The following is a 15,632-nucleotide window of genomic DNA, read 5'->3' as shown; positions in this document are numbered from 1 at the left end:
GGTGATGGTCCAGGCTTCAGGTTCCAGAGAGCGAGAGGGGGGTGTTGCAGAGAGAAGGTTGGAATCATTCTAAAAATAGAAACTATTGTATTTCCCAAATCTTTAAAGTGTTTGACACAATGGTTAGTTTAATTGATAAGGAAGGTGTAACACTTACAGGAATGGTAGATGGGATTAGTCTCTGGCTTATTATCCCATTCAAGTAGCCTATCTTCTTGATAAGCAATCCAGTCTGGCCTGATGCTTAATGTATGTGAATTCTGTGCAGGAGCATTTAGCTGGGGCTAATGTTCATCTTAAGTGCCAGACCTTAATCACTGATACTTTAGATGTAATTTTCTGAGGCTGTCTGCAGTGACATGCCCCAAGGTCAGATGTAACTGAAATGATCTCCCATAGGCCTTTGCTGACATTGATAAGGCCAGCAAGTTAAGGTTGGGCTTACAGAAGTCTGATCAGAAAACAAGACTCTTGTTGCCATATCAAAGGCAAACAAAACACAAATGATACCATTTAACAGTGGTTCACATAAATCTAAAAGCTTTTGCAGCTTTTTTAAATCGTTGAATTCAGTTGCCAGTTGTCTATGTGTTAAATTTTTACATATTGATACTAGCCTCAAGTTTTTAGAGAATGACATGGGGACAAAGTTTGTCCCTCTCCCCATCCCCACAGGCCTTGTCTCTGTCCCTGCCCCACAATTAACCATGGGAAGCCATCCCTGTGCCATTCTCTACTTTGTACCACACTTTGACTAGAACAGTACAGGAGCCTTTCCCCTGAGTTCCCTTTTCATATGGCAACTGAAAGTTGCTGCAGAGGGAAGGCCAGAGAGCTTGGGTGACTTGCTGCTGAGAAGATGATCAAGTTTTTTAAACTGTCAGTGGGCAGGCAAGGAGAGATGCTGAACCCTTGAAGTGGGGCAGAATGGAAGATGGGGAAAGAGAAAGACAGACCGGACTGGTCAGAAGGGGAGGAGAAGGAGAAAGACCCAACATTAGGAACATGCAAAGTTTATGGCCTGTATCCTGCAGCAAAAATAAAAAATAGAAGCATCACACAGGGACCCAGGAGGTCCCCAAGGGCTGCCATTGGCTTGCATGGAATACTATAAGAATGCAGAGAAATAAATTCTTATCACTAAAGGTGGTTCCTTAGTTGGTAAGGGCAGTACCACAGGTGCTGTGATTGAGATTGCCTGCTAACAGAAATGGTCCCCTGCCAGAGATTTCATTTATCAGTCTTGGAACCTGGCATAAAATTGGTCTTTGCATCACTATTCACTTTTGTTGGGGTGTATGCCAAGATGATCATAACTGGTGTGGTTCCATTAAGCAGTAATATGGTCTGACACTGCTTTAAAGGACATCGCTGATCTTTTAACATCATTCATGAATGAGGACTCCTAAACTTTGACGATGGTGCTCTCCAACAGAGAAATACAGGCCCATGAAGCCGGCATGTTGAACTTGCACATTTCTATAGTACCGTATCCAGGTAGTCGATGTGATATTTCAGTAGCTCACTGCAGATTTGTTCCATTAGGCCAACTTGAGCACCAGTCAGTACATTCTAAGTTGCAAAACTGAGTTGACTCTGGTGTTTTAATTTTCTCAAGTTTTCCAGAAGCATTACTTCTACATGCCACTGCTAGACAAAGGATTGCAAATGTAGGTCCTGGAGCTTTACGCTCAAAATGGCTGCCATGACCTCTAATGGCAATGTGCTGGTATAATGGCCACAATGTAGTATCTGGACTCCTTTACCCTATTTTAGCAAGAATCTATATCATATTTGTCCTTTAATTAAATACAAAATGCAATATCTCTGTGCTGCTTTCTCATGTAAGCACAGTTTGGGTAAGCATGAGTTTTGGGTTTGTTTTTTTTACATGTTCTCACAAGGGTCTGATACGATATTTATCTACATCCTCATTGACTTGTGAACCTACATATGCCAAGCTTGAGAAATATTTGTTAAATTGGCTCTCCGTTGTCAGCCTGTGCGTGCAGTTCCTGGGAATCATCTGTGTGTTTAGCAGAGGTCTGACCATCTCCAGTGGGCCTCGTTGGTTTGCATTCACACAACCAAACTAGTCGTCGGTTTCAGGTTCAATCGAAATCAGGTGATAAGTTTTGGTTGGCTTCTAGGGTGGGTCTTAGTTTATGTACTCTACTCTGTAAGGCAGCCCTGAAACACAAGCCATCTTATTTCAACCTCAAGTTCCTGGGAGAAAAAATGACAGCTCAAGTTATCTTCCCCCCCCCCTCCATATTACTACTGCTACCGTGATTCCCTGAAAATAAGACACTCATTAATTTTGGGCTCAAAAAAGGCAGTAGGTCTTATTTTTTTCATGTAAATGATCATCTCTCCTCCACCCCAATTCTTCCTATTTCCATTCTTTCCCCCACACGTGCAGTATCTTTCCTCCCCTCTCACCCATCCCCTTGTGCAGTATTTTTCTATCCCTCCTTCCCATCCCTTGTGCAGCAGAACTCTTGCAGCTTCTATCCCCCCTTCCACCCCCTGTGCAGTATTTTTCCCTCCCATCCCTCCTACTGCCGTTGATGTGCACCCCACACCTCCCCTGCTGAGCCTTTCATCTTTCCCATCTGAACCCTGACTGCGAGCCGAAATACCTGGAAACAAACGGCAGCACGGTCTGAATCAGAGCCTGCACTTCTCACATCTGGGTATTCCTCTGCTGCATCACTGATGATGTCATCAACAACATGGAACAACCGGGGGTGAGAAGGGCAGGCCGCGATCCAGCCTGTGCTTCCAACACTGCCGTTTGTTTCCAGGTATTTCGGTTCGTGGTCGGGATTCGCATGGGGGAGAGAGATGGAAGGATCTGCGGGGGGAGGGGGGGAAGCGCTGCTGCTGGCGACTAAGGCTTATTTTTGAGGGTAGGGCTTAGATTAAGACCTACCCTGAAAATCATGCTAGGGCTTATTTTTGGGAAAACACGGTATTCATTATTTCTATAGCGTTCCCAGATGTATGCAGTCTTGTGCATTAAACATGTAAGAGACAACCCCTGCTCAAAAGAACTAACAATCTAATTATCGTACAACGAGTGGTGGGCACTTGGAATGCTCTCCCGGAGGAGGTTGTGATGGAGACTACTGTTCTGGGTTTCAAACACAAGTTGGATGCATACCTTCTTGCTAATCATATTGAGGGATACGGGAAATCCGGGTCTCCATAAAGGAGTACCTAAATGGGCCTCCACGTGTGCGGATCGCCGGACTAGATGGACCTAGGTCTGATCCAGAGAAGGCATTTCTTATGTTCTTATCACACACAGTACAAAAGGGTGAATCTACACATGCTGCTCAGGTAAGGAATTGCAAAGGGAATGATGAGGTAGATAGGGTTAGGGACTATAGCAGGAGTGACAAACAGATAAGGGTTTGGATTGGGTTAGGACAGGGGTAGGCATTTCTGGTCCTCGAGAGCTGGGGCCAGGTCTGATTTTCAGGATGTCCACAATAAATATGCATGAGATAGATTTGCATCTGAAGAAGGCAGTGCATGCAAATCCATCTCATACATATTTATTGTGGATATCCTGAAAACCTGACCTGGCTCTGGCTCTCGAGGACCGGAATTGCCTACCCCTGGTTTAGGATATAAACACAGCTTGAAAAATGTGGATGATGATAATGAATAATGCAGCTTGGAAAGTTTCAACACAAGATACATTATTCAAGGCAGATATGCATTATTCCATTCAAGCACATTAGTAATTCCTCCCCTTTGTCTCTTAGTACAAAAGCAGGTAAATGGTGCCATGTAGCATTAAACCAGGGGTCTCAAAATCCCTCCTTGAAGGCTGCAATCCAGTCGGGGTTTCAGGATTTTCCCAATGAATATGCATTAGATCTATGTGCATGCACTGCTTTCAATGCATATTCATTGGGGAAATCCTGAAAACCTGACTGGATTGCGGCCCTCAGGGAGGAACTTTGAGATCCCTGCATTAAAATGAACTTCAGGAGTGGTTTCAAACTATTGTCTATGGCAGGGGTGTCCAATGTCAGTCCTCGAGGGCCGCAATCAGTCGGGTTTTCAGGATTTCCCCAATGAATATGCATGAGATCTATTAGCATACAATGAAAGCAGTGCATGCAAATAGACCTCATGTATATTCATTGGGGAAATCCTGAAAATCCGACTGGACTGCGGCCCTCGAGGACCGACATTGGACACCCCTGGTCTATGGGGCTCATTTTCAAATAATAAAACCGCATAAGTCAGCAGCATTTGGATGTCCGAATCATGTGCTGATTTTTGAAACCATCTATCTCAGGGGTGTCCAATGTCGGTCCTCGAGGGCCGCAGTCTAGTCGGGTTTTCAGGATTTCCCCAATGAATATACATGAGGTCTATTTGCATGCACTGCTTTCATTGTATGCTAATAGATCTCATGCATATTCATTGGGGAAATCCTGAAAACCCGACTGAATTGCGGCCCTCGAGGACCGACATTGGACACCCCTGATCTATCTGAATGTCTTGCAAGGTGTCCCAGTTACTGTGCATCCAAAACTCGAGGGGGGGGAGGGGGTGTGTTGGAGGTGTGTTTGGGCGGGCTTTGGCTTGGATGTCTTGCAGCTATAATCGAACCTTTCCCAGGATATCCAGGACAGAACATGGACAGCCAGAGCTAGATCTGTTTTAGAGGTGTCCAAGTGCCACAAAGGTACTCATACTGACCAGATGGATTAAGTAATAACTCCACACACACTCCCCCAGTGGTCACTAGCCTCCTCCTACCACCCAAAAATCTGGAAGAAACTATAAACAGCAGCATCTGGTATGGGAAATCCTCAGAAAGCATCACACAGGTGTCTTAAGTAGCCTAGTGAGCCATAGAGAGGAGGACCCAGGCCCATAATCCACTCACTACATTTATGGTGGAAAGTGTGAACTTACCAAAATTCTACTATATTGCCATATAGGTGCTCCCTACAGTCATAAGGGCTCTTGGGGTGGTAGACTCGTAGGTTTGGGGGGAGTTTTGGAGAGCTCAGCATACATTAGCGTAGCTTGTTTTAAGAAAGGTTTGGACATGGATCGGTAGCATGGAATGTTGCTACTCTTTGGATTTTGGCCAAGTACTAGTGACATGGATTGGTCACCGTGAGAAAGGGCTACTGGACTTGATGGTCCATTGGTCTGATCTAGTAAGGCTATTATTATGTTCTTATGTCAGAAGAATCATAAGAACATAAGAATAGCCTTACTGGGTCAGACATTCTTCACACTTCTCTCAAGGAATAGGGAAAGCTTCCAGGTCAGCCATAGGCCACGTGCAGGAACCGTGGCTGTGGCTTTGTGAAGAGGAGGGAGCTGGCCAAAGGAGGTAAACACCAGCAGGAGGGAGGCACGAATTTGGGATGCAGAACAGAGGGCGGGAAGGATGAAGAGAGGCACATTGGGACACAGAAGCGAGGAGGATCGTGTTGGGACAGGAAGGGAGGAAGATGGGTGTTTTGGAACAAGAAGGGAGAAGCAGGGTCATGTTGGGACTCAAAAGGGAGGGAAGAAACACAAATCAATGGAAGGAGGGAGGGAGCATGAACTTCGGACATAGGATGGAAGAATTGAGGGAGTGAGGGAAAGAGATGCTGAGGTGGCAGAGGGTCTAGAAAAAGAGAATTGTTGGGAAAGGGTGTCTGAGTGAGAGGGAAAGAGATGGTACACATGGAGAAATGAGGAAAGAGTAGAATGGCTGGGCATGGTGGTGGGAGAGGCGTGAAGTACAGATGCATGGGGAAAGGAGATGAGAGGGAGAAATGTCGGATATCGTGGTGGAGAGGGATCAGTGGGACAGATGAAGAACAAAAGTAAGTGTAAACCTCCTATCTTTTCTCTCTATTTAAACTACAGTACTTAATTTTGATGTTTCTTTAATGTTTTTATAGACTGTCCTGTACAGGATCCAAGTTACATACAAATTCAACTTAAGAATGGTTTTAAAAATGGAACTCGTTCTTAACCCGGGGACTGCCTGTACTTGCTAAATTCAACCATAACATGTCTGCCTCTCCCCCACTGAGATAGACAAGACCTGCACGCATACTATATGAATGTGAGGTAAAATACACATACCAGCTTCTGTTCCAACTAAAAGATCTGCCTTGCATCGTCCCTACTTCCCAAGAATCTGTGATACTTCTCAAGTAGACTGCTTCAACTTCTTCCAAGAATGTCCAGATGAAATCCAAAGTACTTATGTACCATTTATAGCCTAAGTCAGGGGTGTCAAAGTCCCTCCTCGAGGGCCGCAATCCAGTCGGGGTTTCAGGATTTCCCCAATGAATATGCATGAGATCTATTTGCATGCACTGCTTTCATTGTATGCTAATAGATCTCATGCATATTCCTTGGGGAAATCCTGAAACCCCGACTGGATTACATCCCTCGAGGAGGGACATTGACACCCCTGGCTAAGTACTCAAGCATGTTCCATATCTGTCCCAGTAGGCTACACTCTTCCTAGTGTTCCTGGGACAGTGGGGGATTAAGTGACTTGCCCAGGGTCACAAGGAGCAACGTGGAATTTGAACCCAAAACGTCAGGGTGCTGAGGCCATAGGCTAGGATTGTATCTAAGCAACAAAAAAACACCACTATGCTGAGTTTAGTAAGAACCACTCTTCCCAAACAATAGACAAACACCTGGCATAAATCTGGTTGACGTCTGTCTACCCACTTCACCCCCCTCCCATGCCCTCACACTTGTTTTTATTGTTGGATAGCCAGCTCGATCCAGATTCATCCAACAGGGTTAATCCAGGCCTGGGTTTACCTCATGGCATGAGGGATTTTTAGTTCTTATTTTCCCATTGCGGACCCTAAGAACATGACTACAAGTCCCTGCATGCAATGAGGTAAAACCAGGCCTGGATTAACTCTGGATCCAGTTGGCAATATTACTTTATGCCCTTCAGCATCAAAATACACTGACTAGAGTTTAATTCTTGTGAAGGGCTGAAAGCAGAGCTGCCAAATTACCCTTCCAAGAGCAAGACTTTTTTGGCCAGTTAGTCCTAGTTTTAAACTTGCCTAATCAGTGCTGTGGGTCTTATAATGCACCGGGATGAGGCTGGCAAAAATCCAGCACCTGCTATAAGGTCACCTGGAGTGGGTAACAGGGTGACTCTGCTTTCAGCCCTTTGCCCAGCAGTATGCAAATATGCAAATCACCTCATTTATTTATTGCCAACCATGTAGCGAATCTGAAGGTTTGCAAAGAAAAAAACCTGGCTTTTGGAGCTAGATCACATCCCCTGCTCAGCTATGTGCAATTTAGTCATTAATTTTCAAGGCAGCCCTCTGTAAAGTACATATTATTTCTTGATCTAGTTCTGCAGAGCCTCATCCAGATGTGTTCCAGCTCCAAAAGCCAGTTTTTAGCATGTAAAGCTTCAGGTTCAGCCTATTAGTTACTTGGGAGAAAAACTGCCTGATACGGTTTACACTTTGGCCCTTGCCAGAGCATTTTAAGGGGCTTTTCATGAATCCATTTTCATTTTGCCAGAAACATTCAGCTGAAGAGCTTAGCAGGAAAGATCTTCTTGTGTATGGAGGGGGGGGTTAATAGCTCTTATGGTAAGGTTGACCTGGGGAGAAGGAGGGAACTGGATGGACGGTTTCTGTTATTAATTGCATGAAGCTATGTTAATAATATGGAACAACTCTAAATTAATTTTAAACTTCTTTTAAAATTATTTAAACTAATAAGTGTCTTTATGTATAAGGATGGGCAGTGCTGGTCCCCTTGTTAACCTCAGTTTAATGACATCACTAAATCACTGGTTATAAGGTCTGAGCACTTCACTATTAGTTTAAATAATTTTAAAAGAAGTTTAAAATTTAATTTAGAGCTGTGACACTAGAAATTGAAGATCTTCATCACAGGATATTTAAGAGTTATCTCCCTATTAGTTTGATAAAATAATAAGGAACAGCCATGAGTCCATTTTGAGAGGAGACAAAAAAAAAAGGAAGACTCCTTGCTTGAAGAGTCATTTTGGTGACTGAAGTCTTTGCAAAGCTTGCTGGTAGATAAGGAGCCCCCTGGAGCTAGATTACATTATGGGATCTTTAAAGAACCAAAGAGGAAGATACCAAAATCCACAGCAGCAGGTGTTGATTTAAGTTTAGGATTTTGGTGTTTATGTAGTGAAAGTGGCAGAAAGCTGGAGGAGCAACTAAAGGCCCTTATCTACTGAATCCACTATATAAATTTGCATTTTCTCTCCTCCCAATGTCAAGAGAGTTCCCTTGAGCAGCTGTGACTGGTTAGCAGTTCAGAACCAGGTTGGTAGGGGAAGAGCAGTAAGATTTGGAGCAGCTCTGGTGACTATTCTCTTCTTCTTCCCTGTTGATAATAACAGTGTAGAGTGTAGCTTTCCTGTTATTTTTATGCTGTTCCTTTCTCTAGTGATTTATTTTGACCTTGTAAACTTCTGTCACTTCCAGTGCAAAAACCATAAATGATAAACTATAAGGTGATAGAATGAAGATCAATGACCGTTTTAAGTAGTTAAGAAACAAAAAATAATTTGAAGTAAAAAGCCTCACACAAGGCATGTGGCTTTGTCTTGATTATGGGGTTTTGTCCTTGAATCTTTTTGTCTTTCCTATATTGTTTCTGATGAGACAAGGATGTTGAGTCTATGCTTTTTTTTTTTTTTAAAGGCCTCATACAGGTAACCTTCCCTATTTGTTGATGATTTATGAGTTCATGCATGCATTCATAGTGCTTTCCCCAAGTTTGGTATATGTTCAGATATTTTGAAGTGGTTTCAAAGTAGTTTCAATCTGTCCAGTGGAGCCAGGTCAGATCACTTTTATCTCCTTTGCTTTTTAATTTGTACTTTATTCCTCTGGCCAGAATGATAGGATTGCTTATTTCATTTATTTATTTAAGACTTGTAATTGCTTTCATAACATCAGCTTCATTGTGTGTTGTTGGGGTTTTTTTTTTTAATGTCGGATCTAAATTACAAACTAGATCTGTTAGTGCCGTAACTTCAAGATCATGATTTATACTTTTTCATTACATTACTTTAGATATTTCTATTCCGACGTTACCTTGCGGTTTAAGGCGGATTACAAAAGATTTAAGGTTGGTCTGTTACAAGAAGAGATCAGTGGTCATGACTAGTGAAGGTAGAGAATAGGGTGGGTATTTTCAGGGAGTTAAGAAGATAGGAGGAATGAGGTAATTGTGATGTTAAGACTTAATCAGGGATTTCTTGAAGAGTACAGTCTTTATTTCTTTTCTGAATAATCTGTAGTGCATGGTCGTTATCAGCAGATTGGAGATTTGGTTATCCAATTTCGCTGCTTGGGTGGCTAGGAGGCCATTGTAAAGTTTGTTTTGTTTTTTTTTCATTTAACTTCTTTGATTGGTGGGTGTGTGAGTTTTTCTATGTCTGGTTGAGGTATTATGGATGAGTCGGTTGTTCAGGTAGGTTGGGCTGTCTCCGTAAAATTTGAATAGTATTCTTTCCTGGATTGGGAGCCAGTGTGAGATCATGAATGCTTCAGTAATGTGGTTGTGTTTCTTTAGGGAGTAGATGAGTCTTGGTGCTGTATTTTGGACTGTTTGCAGTTGTTTGATCAAGATTAACATAAGAATATATAAAAATAGCCCTACTGGGTTAGACCAATGATCCATCTAGCTGCTACTACTGCTGTGAATTATTTCTATAGCGCTACCAGACGCACGCAGCGCTGTACATAGTCGCAAAGAAGACAGTTCCTGCTCAAAAGAGCTTACAATCTAAACCAGGGGTCTCCAAAGTCCCTCCTTGAGGGCCAAGTCCAGTCGGGTTTTCAGGATTTCCCTAATGAATCTGCATGAGATCTATGTGCATGCACTGCTTTCAATGCATATTCATTGGGGAAATCCTGAAAACCCGACTGGATTCGGCCCTCAAGGAGGGACTTTGGAGACCCCTGATCTAAACAGACAAATGGGATGTCATGGATACGGTTAATCTGTTGGCTGGGTTGGAGGGCAGAGGAGTTGGGTTAAGGATTGAAAGCTATATCAAAAAGGTGAGTTTTCAATCTGCTTTTAAAGAAGGGAAGGGACTTGGCAGCTAGATGAAAGGAACAAAGTCTGGAATTGGCAATGGGGGAGAAGGGTATATCTGAGGAACGGAGTTCTCTGGGAGATGAATAAGGAAAGAGGAGAGAGATTGAGGGGCAGCAGAATGAACCCACTTGTAGGTCAGCAATAAGATCTTGAACTGTATGTGATGGCAGATGGGGAGCCAGTGAAGTGACTTAAGGAGAGGGGTGACGTGAGCGTAGCGAGGTTGGTAGAAGATGAGTCGCTCAGCAGAGTTTTGCACAGATTGCAAGGGGGAGAGGCGGCACTGCGGGCAATCAGTTAGGAGTAGATTGCAGTAATCTAAGTGCGGGTTACGAAAGCGTGGACAAGGGTTTGGGTAGTATGAGAGGAGGGGGTGAATTTTGGTGATGTTGTAGAGATAGAAGCGACAGGTCTTAGCGGCTTGTTGGATGTGTGTAGAAAATGAGAGGTCGGAATCGAAGACCACTCCAAGGTTGTGAGCAGAGGAGACTGGAACGATAACAGTATAGGTATACAATATGGTTAAAAAAAAAAAAAAAAAGAGGATGGATTGAGAGATTTGGGTTTTACTTCCATTGGAAAAAATGGTTGTAAAACCTGGATGTCTCAATCCGTCCTCCAGGTCAAAAGTACCTGGTAGAACCCCAAATAAAAACATTTCATGCTACCAAACTCGGGGCAAGTAGTGGTTTACTCCATTGTCTCAATAGCAAACTACAGACTTTTCCTCCAAGAACTTGTCAACCTTTTTTTAAACCTATCTTTAACTGCCATTACCACATTCTCTGGCAATGCACTCCAGAGTTTAACTATTCATTGAATGAAAAAAAAAAATGTCCTCCTATTAATTTTAAAAGTATTTCCTTGTAATTTCGAGTGCTCCCTAGCCTTTTTGTAATTTTTGATGAAGCAGAAATCGATCCACTTGTACCCGTTCTACTCCACTGAGGATTTTGTAGTCTTCAATCATCTCTTTTCCAAGCTGAAAAGCCCTAACCTTTGTAGTCTTTCCTCTTATGGGAGGAGTTCCGTCACCTTTATCATCTTGGTCACCCTTCTTTGAACCTTTTCTAGTACCGTTATATCTTGTGAGATACGCCAACCAGAATTGAATGCAATTCTCAAGGTGAGATTGCACCATGGAGCAATACAGAGGCATTCTAATATTCTTAGGGTTAGATTCACTAAGGGCACGGATCCGATTCGATCCGTGTCCGGGGGGCTGATTCACAAATCGCCGTCATGCAAATGAGGGCAATTGGAATCGTGCCCCAACCAACCGCCGGGATCGATCTGTAGCGATCCCGATGCATGCGCAGAAGAGCAGCGATTTTTTTCTTACTTTTTTTTAAATAGCCCAGCAAGCTTCTGGTTTTAACCTGTGGGTTAGAACCACGGGCTCACAGTGCAAGGAAGGGCAGGAGAGTCGGGGCAGCAGGAGAGATTTGGGGTGAGACTAGGGCGGTGAGTCGGGGTGGCAGGTAGGAGAGATTTGGGGTGAGAGTAGGGCGGTGAGTCGGGGTGGCAGGCAGGAGAGATTTGGGGTGAGAGTAGGGCGGTGAGTCGGGGTGGCAGGTAGGAGAGATTTGGGGTGAGAGTAGGGCGGTGAGTCGGGGTGGCAGGCAGGAGAGATTTGGGGTGAGAGTAGGGCGGTGAGTCGGGGTGGCAGGCAGGAGAGATTTGGGGTGAGAGTAGGGCGGTGAGTCGGGGTGGCAGGCAGGAGAGATTTGGGGTGAGAGTAGGGCGGTGAGTCGGGGTGGCAGGCAGGAGAGATTTGGGGTGAGAGTAGGGCGGTGAGTCGGGGTGGCAGGCAGGAGAGATTGGGGTGAGAGTAGGGCGGTGAGTCGGGGTGGCAAGCAGGAGAGATTTGGGGTGAGAGTAGGGCGGTGAGTCGGGGTGGCAGGCAGGAGAGATTTGGGGGGAGAGTAGGGCGGTGAGTCGGGGTGGCAGGCAGGAGAGATTTGGGGCGAGAGTAGGGCGGTGAGTCGGGGTGGCAGGCAGGAGAGATTTGGGGCGAGAGTAGGGCGGTGAGTCGGGGTGGCAGGCAGGAGAGATTTGGGGCGAGAGTAGGGCGGTGAGTCGGGGTGGCAGGCAGGAGAGATTTGGGGCGAGAGTAGGGCGGTGAGTCGGGGTGGCAGGCAGGAGAGATTTGGGGCGAGAGTAGGGCGGTGAGTCGGGGTGGCAGGCAGGAGAGATTTGAGGCAAAAGCAGGGCGGCCAGAGCAGGAGATCGGGGCAAAGAGCAGGGTTTTTACACAAGTGACTAGTCCTGAGCAGTCACTTGTTTTTGGATCGGCCAGCCCAGTCGGTGTGCCTGCTTTTTGTTAGTGAATTGCGGCCCTTCCTACTTTGCAGGCTGTTTCCCCTCATTTCCATGCAAGGATCGACAACGGATCAGAGGTGATCCGCCACAAGGTTAGTGAATCGGATCGGAGGAAAATCGGGTCGTAAAAGGACCGCAAACCAATCGATACACGATCGGTTTGCTTAGTGAATCTAACCTTTAGTCTTGGCGTTAGCTTTTTTTGGCTGCTACTACAGCACAAATATGCCGCACTTTGGTTATCTAGAAAAAAATCTTTCTTTGGGTTTTCTATTCTTCCCACCCCCTTTTTTTTAAGTGTAAATCAATTCCCCTCAGAGATGAAATGTGTTACTTTGGGAATTCATTGTGATGCAGTGTTGAAATTTGAAAACAATTCGTTGTAGTAACAAGATCATGTTATCTTCAACTTGGGTTAATTTGACAATTTATAAGTCCTCTTTTGTCCAAAAAAATAACCTTGTAAAATTATAAAGTTGATGCTTTTGTTGTCCATAGATTAGATTACTGTAATGCTTTGTATGTTGAAGGCTGGGCTGAAAAGACTTCAGCTAATAGACAACACTGCTGCCTGATTGCATGTCTTCTTGTAAATGATCAATCACGTTTCACCATTTTTAAGGGAGTTACGCTGGTTACCCATTTCCGTGAGCATCTCTTTCAAAATGTAATGTTTGTTTTTATAAAGCGTTTTACTTGGGGGGGGGGGTTTGGGTGGGCGGGGCTGGGGCTGGGGGGGTTCTTGGGTGTTGTAATTGGAAACTGTTGAGCTTGTCAGCCTTTTGATTGTTATCCTGTTGATGTTCTTTTTGTTCGCTCAATAAAACATATTTGACTATAAAGGGTTTTACTGTATTTGTATTAACCGTCTCACCTCTGTGGTAAACTTGTGATCCGGAAGCATGATTGAGAATTGTTCTCATCGCAACACTCTGTGCTGAATCTCCTTTCGTTACAGTTGGTCTGATTACCACCAGGATCAGAGTTTTTTTTTTCTGCTGGTTCTTCCTGCTGTCCCACCAGATGAAAAGCACGAAGGCCACCACTTGCTGAGGAGTCTTTGACACCAAAGTCCCACATCCGGGAAAATCTGGATGTTATCCTCCATCGAGCGCACTATTTTTAATGCCCCATCAAGATGAAACGGGAGCGCAAATGGATGGCGCCAGCGATTAACGAATCGCCTTTTCTCGCAGGTATTTTAGAGCCAGCTTTAAGTCCGCTCTCCGCCGTAAAGTGACCAAGGCCAAATCATGATAAAGCTTAATATCATGACTGTCCCACTGAATAGACGATTGCATCCGTGCTATGACCATGACTACCTCTTTGATTTTAAAATCTTGAAAACAGGTTATTATATCGCATGGCCTGTTAGAGCAGGGGGCTTGCAAAGCTCTATGAGCTCGTTCCAAATTAATATTCTCTGGAGCCACAGTAGAATTTTCATCAGAGAGGAACTGACTGGCAATGCCCTGAACCACCACTGCACAATCCATATAGTCAGCGGATTCGCGGAGACCGCGGATCCGGATGTTAGACCACTGACTGCGGTTTTCCAAGTCCTTGATTTTGTCGAGCAAATAGAGCTGAGTGTGCTGGAAATACATATGTTATGTATCCAAGCGGGTTTTATCTGCCTGCTGTTCCTCGATGCAGCCCTTGGAATCATCTACGCGTCTCCCCAGTTCAGAGATCTCCCCATGGAGGTCCGCTGCCAACTCGGAACAAACCATCTTTAAATCAAGTCCGGATCTCCTGCAACATGCCCTGTAGATCTGCCATAGTGTCCTCCGATGGCGAGGAAGCCAGCACGCCTAAGGTCTGAGAAGGCAGTTCTGGGGCTGGGCCTGCACGTGGCGGAGCAGGTTTTGGGCGATCTCCAGCACGAGTCTGGTAAGCGTAATCTTTCAGTGAACATTTACCCTATTGAGCCATCCAGAGTATGGGAGGATTCACAAAAGCCACACGAAGGGAAAGCAAGGCAATGTGCTAACTCAAATCAATATAGGGTACAGCACCAGAAATTCGCTATTATTCTGATGAGGAGCGTGGAGCCCATTGTTCAAGCGGCCATCTTGAATGATGACGTCAGCGCCCCCTGATTCAGTATTTGAGTTTATATTTTGCGGATCTTCTCTTGAATAGATTTTGGGGCATGAATTGTAGTGGGTATTCTATAGTGATTTGGGGTCACTGAGTTCAAAACTGACCTTAATTTTTTGGTATAACCCTCTGATTTTTGGCAAAAGAGCATTATAATGCAAAAATTAACTTTTTCACTTTTTCTAATGCTTGGAGTAAATGTTATAACAATCTCTGAAATATTAAAACAGTTTGCCTCAAATTAGATTTTTTTTTTCCCCTGATAATCTCGGCAGTGTTAGTGATGACCACGGGGAAAGGTTTCACTAGGACATCGCTAAAATGGAATAACGATATCGGGGCAGACGGAATTCATCAATGCTGGCCGACTCTTGTTGGACATTAATTAGAGACGCTCCTAATCTCGTTTATAAACGCACTTCCGACAGCAAAACGATTCTAGGAAATAATATTGATAGGAACTCATAAATCGGCGCAATGCGTTACATTATGACTTCTTGTGCTATAAATAGCAGCGATTTGCTCAAAAACTATACGTGACAGGAGAAAACTAAGGCTAGTTTCATACACAGGAGGTCAAATTCTATAAAGTAAACCTCATTTTCTGCTTGTCTCAGACAAAAAGTTAACATTTGTTGCGCAGTATGACTCTCTTATTAATGTTAGAATGCTGTTATGTGTTTTGTATTGAATGCATTGTATCTTTTTTTTTTTATGTAAACCACTTTAAAACTTTTTTTTTGTACTAAGAGGTATGTAAAGTTAAATCAAATATTAACATTCTTTTATTTTGAATCTGTTAGAAAATTATCAGATGGACTCAGGGGGGGGGAATTGGGTTTAATATGACTTTCCGATTACTAAAATATACCACAGCTCCCAGTTTTGGTGCTTCTGTACATAGTTTAGTCATGCCGGGGTTTGTGTTAACTTAAGGTATTTAGTTTTAACTTTAAATTTGTTCCCTATGATATACAGAGGATAAAAAGGATCATCAAAATGTAACAGGGTTCTGTAACTGCTACTATTATATTATGAAGAGAGGTTTAAGGAACTTGGTGTAGTACTAGAGTCCCAAGGGA

The 15,632-nt window shown here is 44.0% G+C and overlaps 1 protein-coding gene across 6 annotated transcripts in view; it reads left to right on the top strand.

Annotated features, from left to right (window-relative positions):
- The first annotated feature begins 7,365 nt into the window (after positions 1-7,365).
- The window catches only part of LOC117353889 (protein brambleberry-like), a 72,381-nt gene continuing 64,114 nt past the window's right edge, over positions 7,366-15,632 (top strand). The window contains exon 1 of one of the 6 annotated variants that reach the window (XM_033930383.1): positions 7,366-7,433. The gene's annotated coding sequence lies outside the window, so the exon portion shown is untranslated. The other 5 variants (XM_033930381.1, XM_033930382.1, XM_033930384.1 and 2 more) reach the window with 5 other exon arrangements.

The sequence above is a fragment of the Geotrypetes seraphini genome, chromosome 2 (assembly GCF_902459505.1).
Source record: "Geotrypetes seraphini chromosome 2, aGeoSer1.1, whole genome shotgun sequence".
Classification (NCBI taxonomy): Eukaryota; Metazoa; Chordata; class Amphibia; order Gymnophiona; family Dermophiidae; genus Geotrypetes; species Geotrypetes seraphini.
Note: the sequence above shows the minus strand (reverse complement) of the source record. Positions and strands in the feature narration are given on the sequence as shown.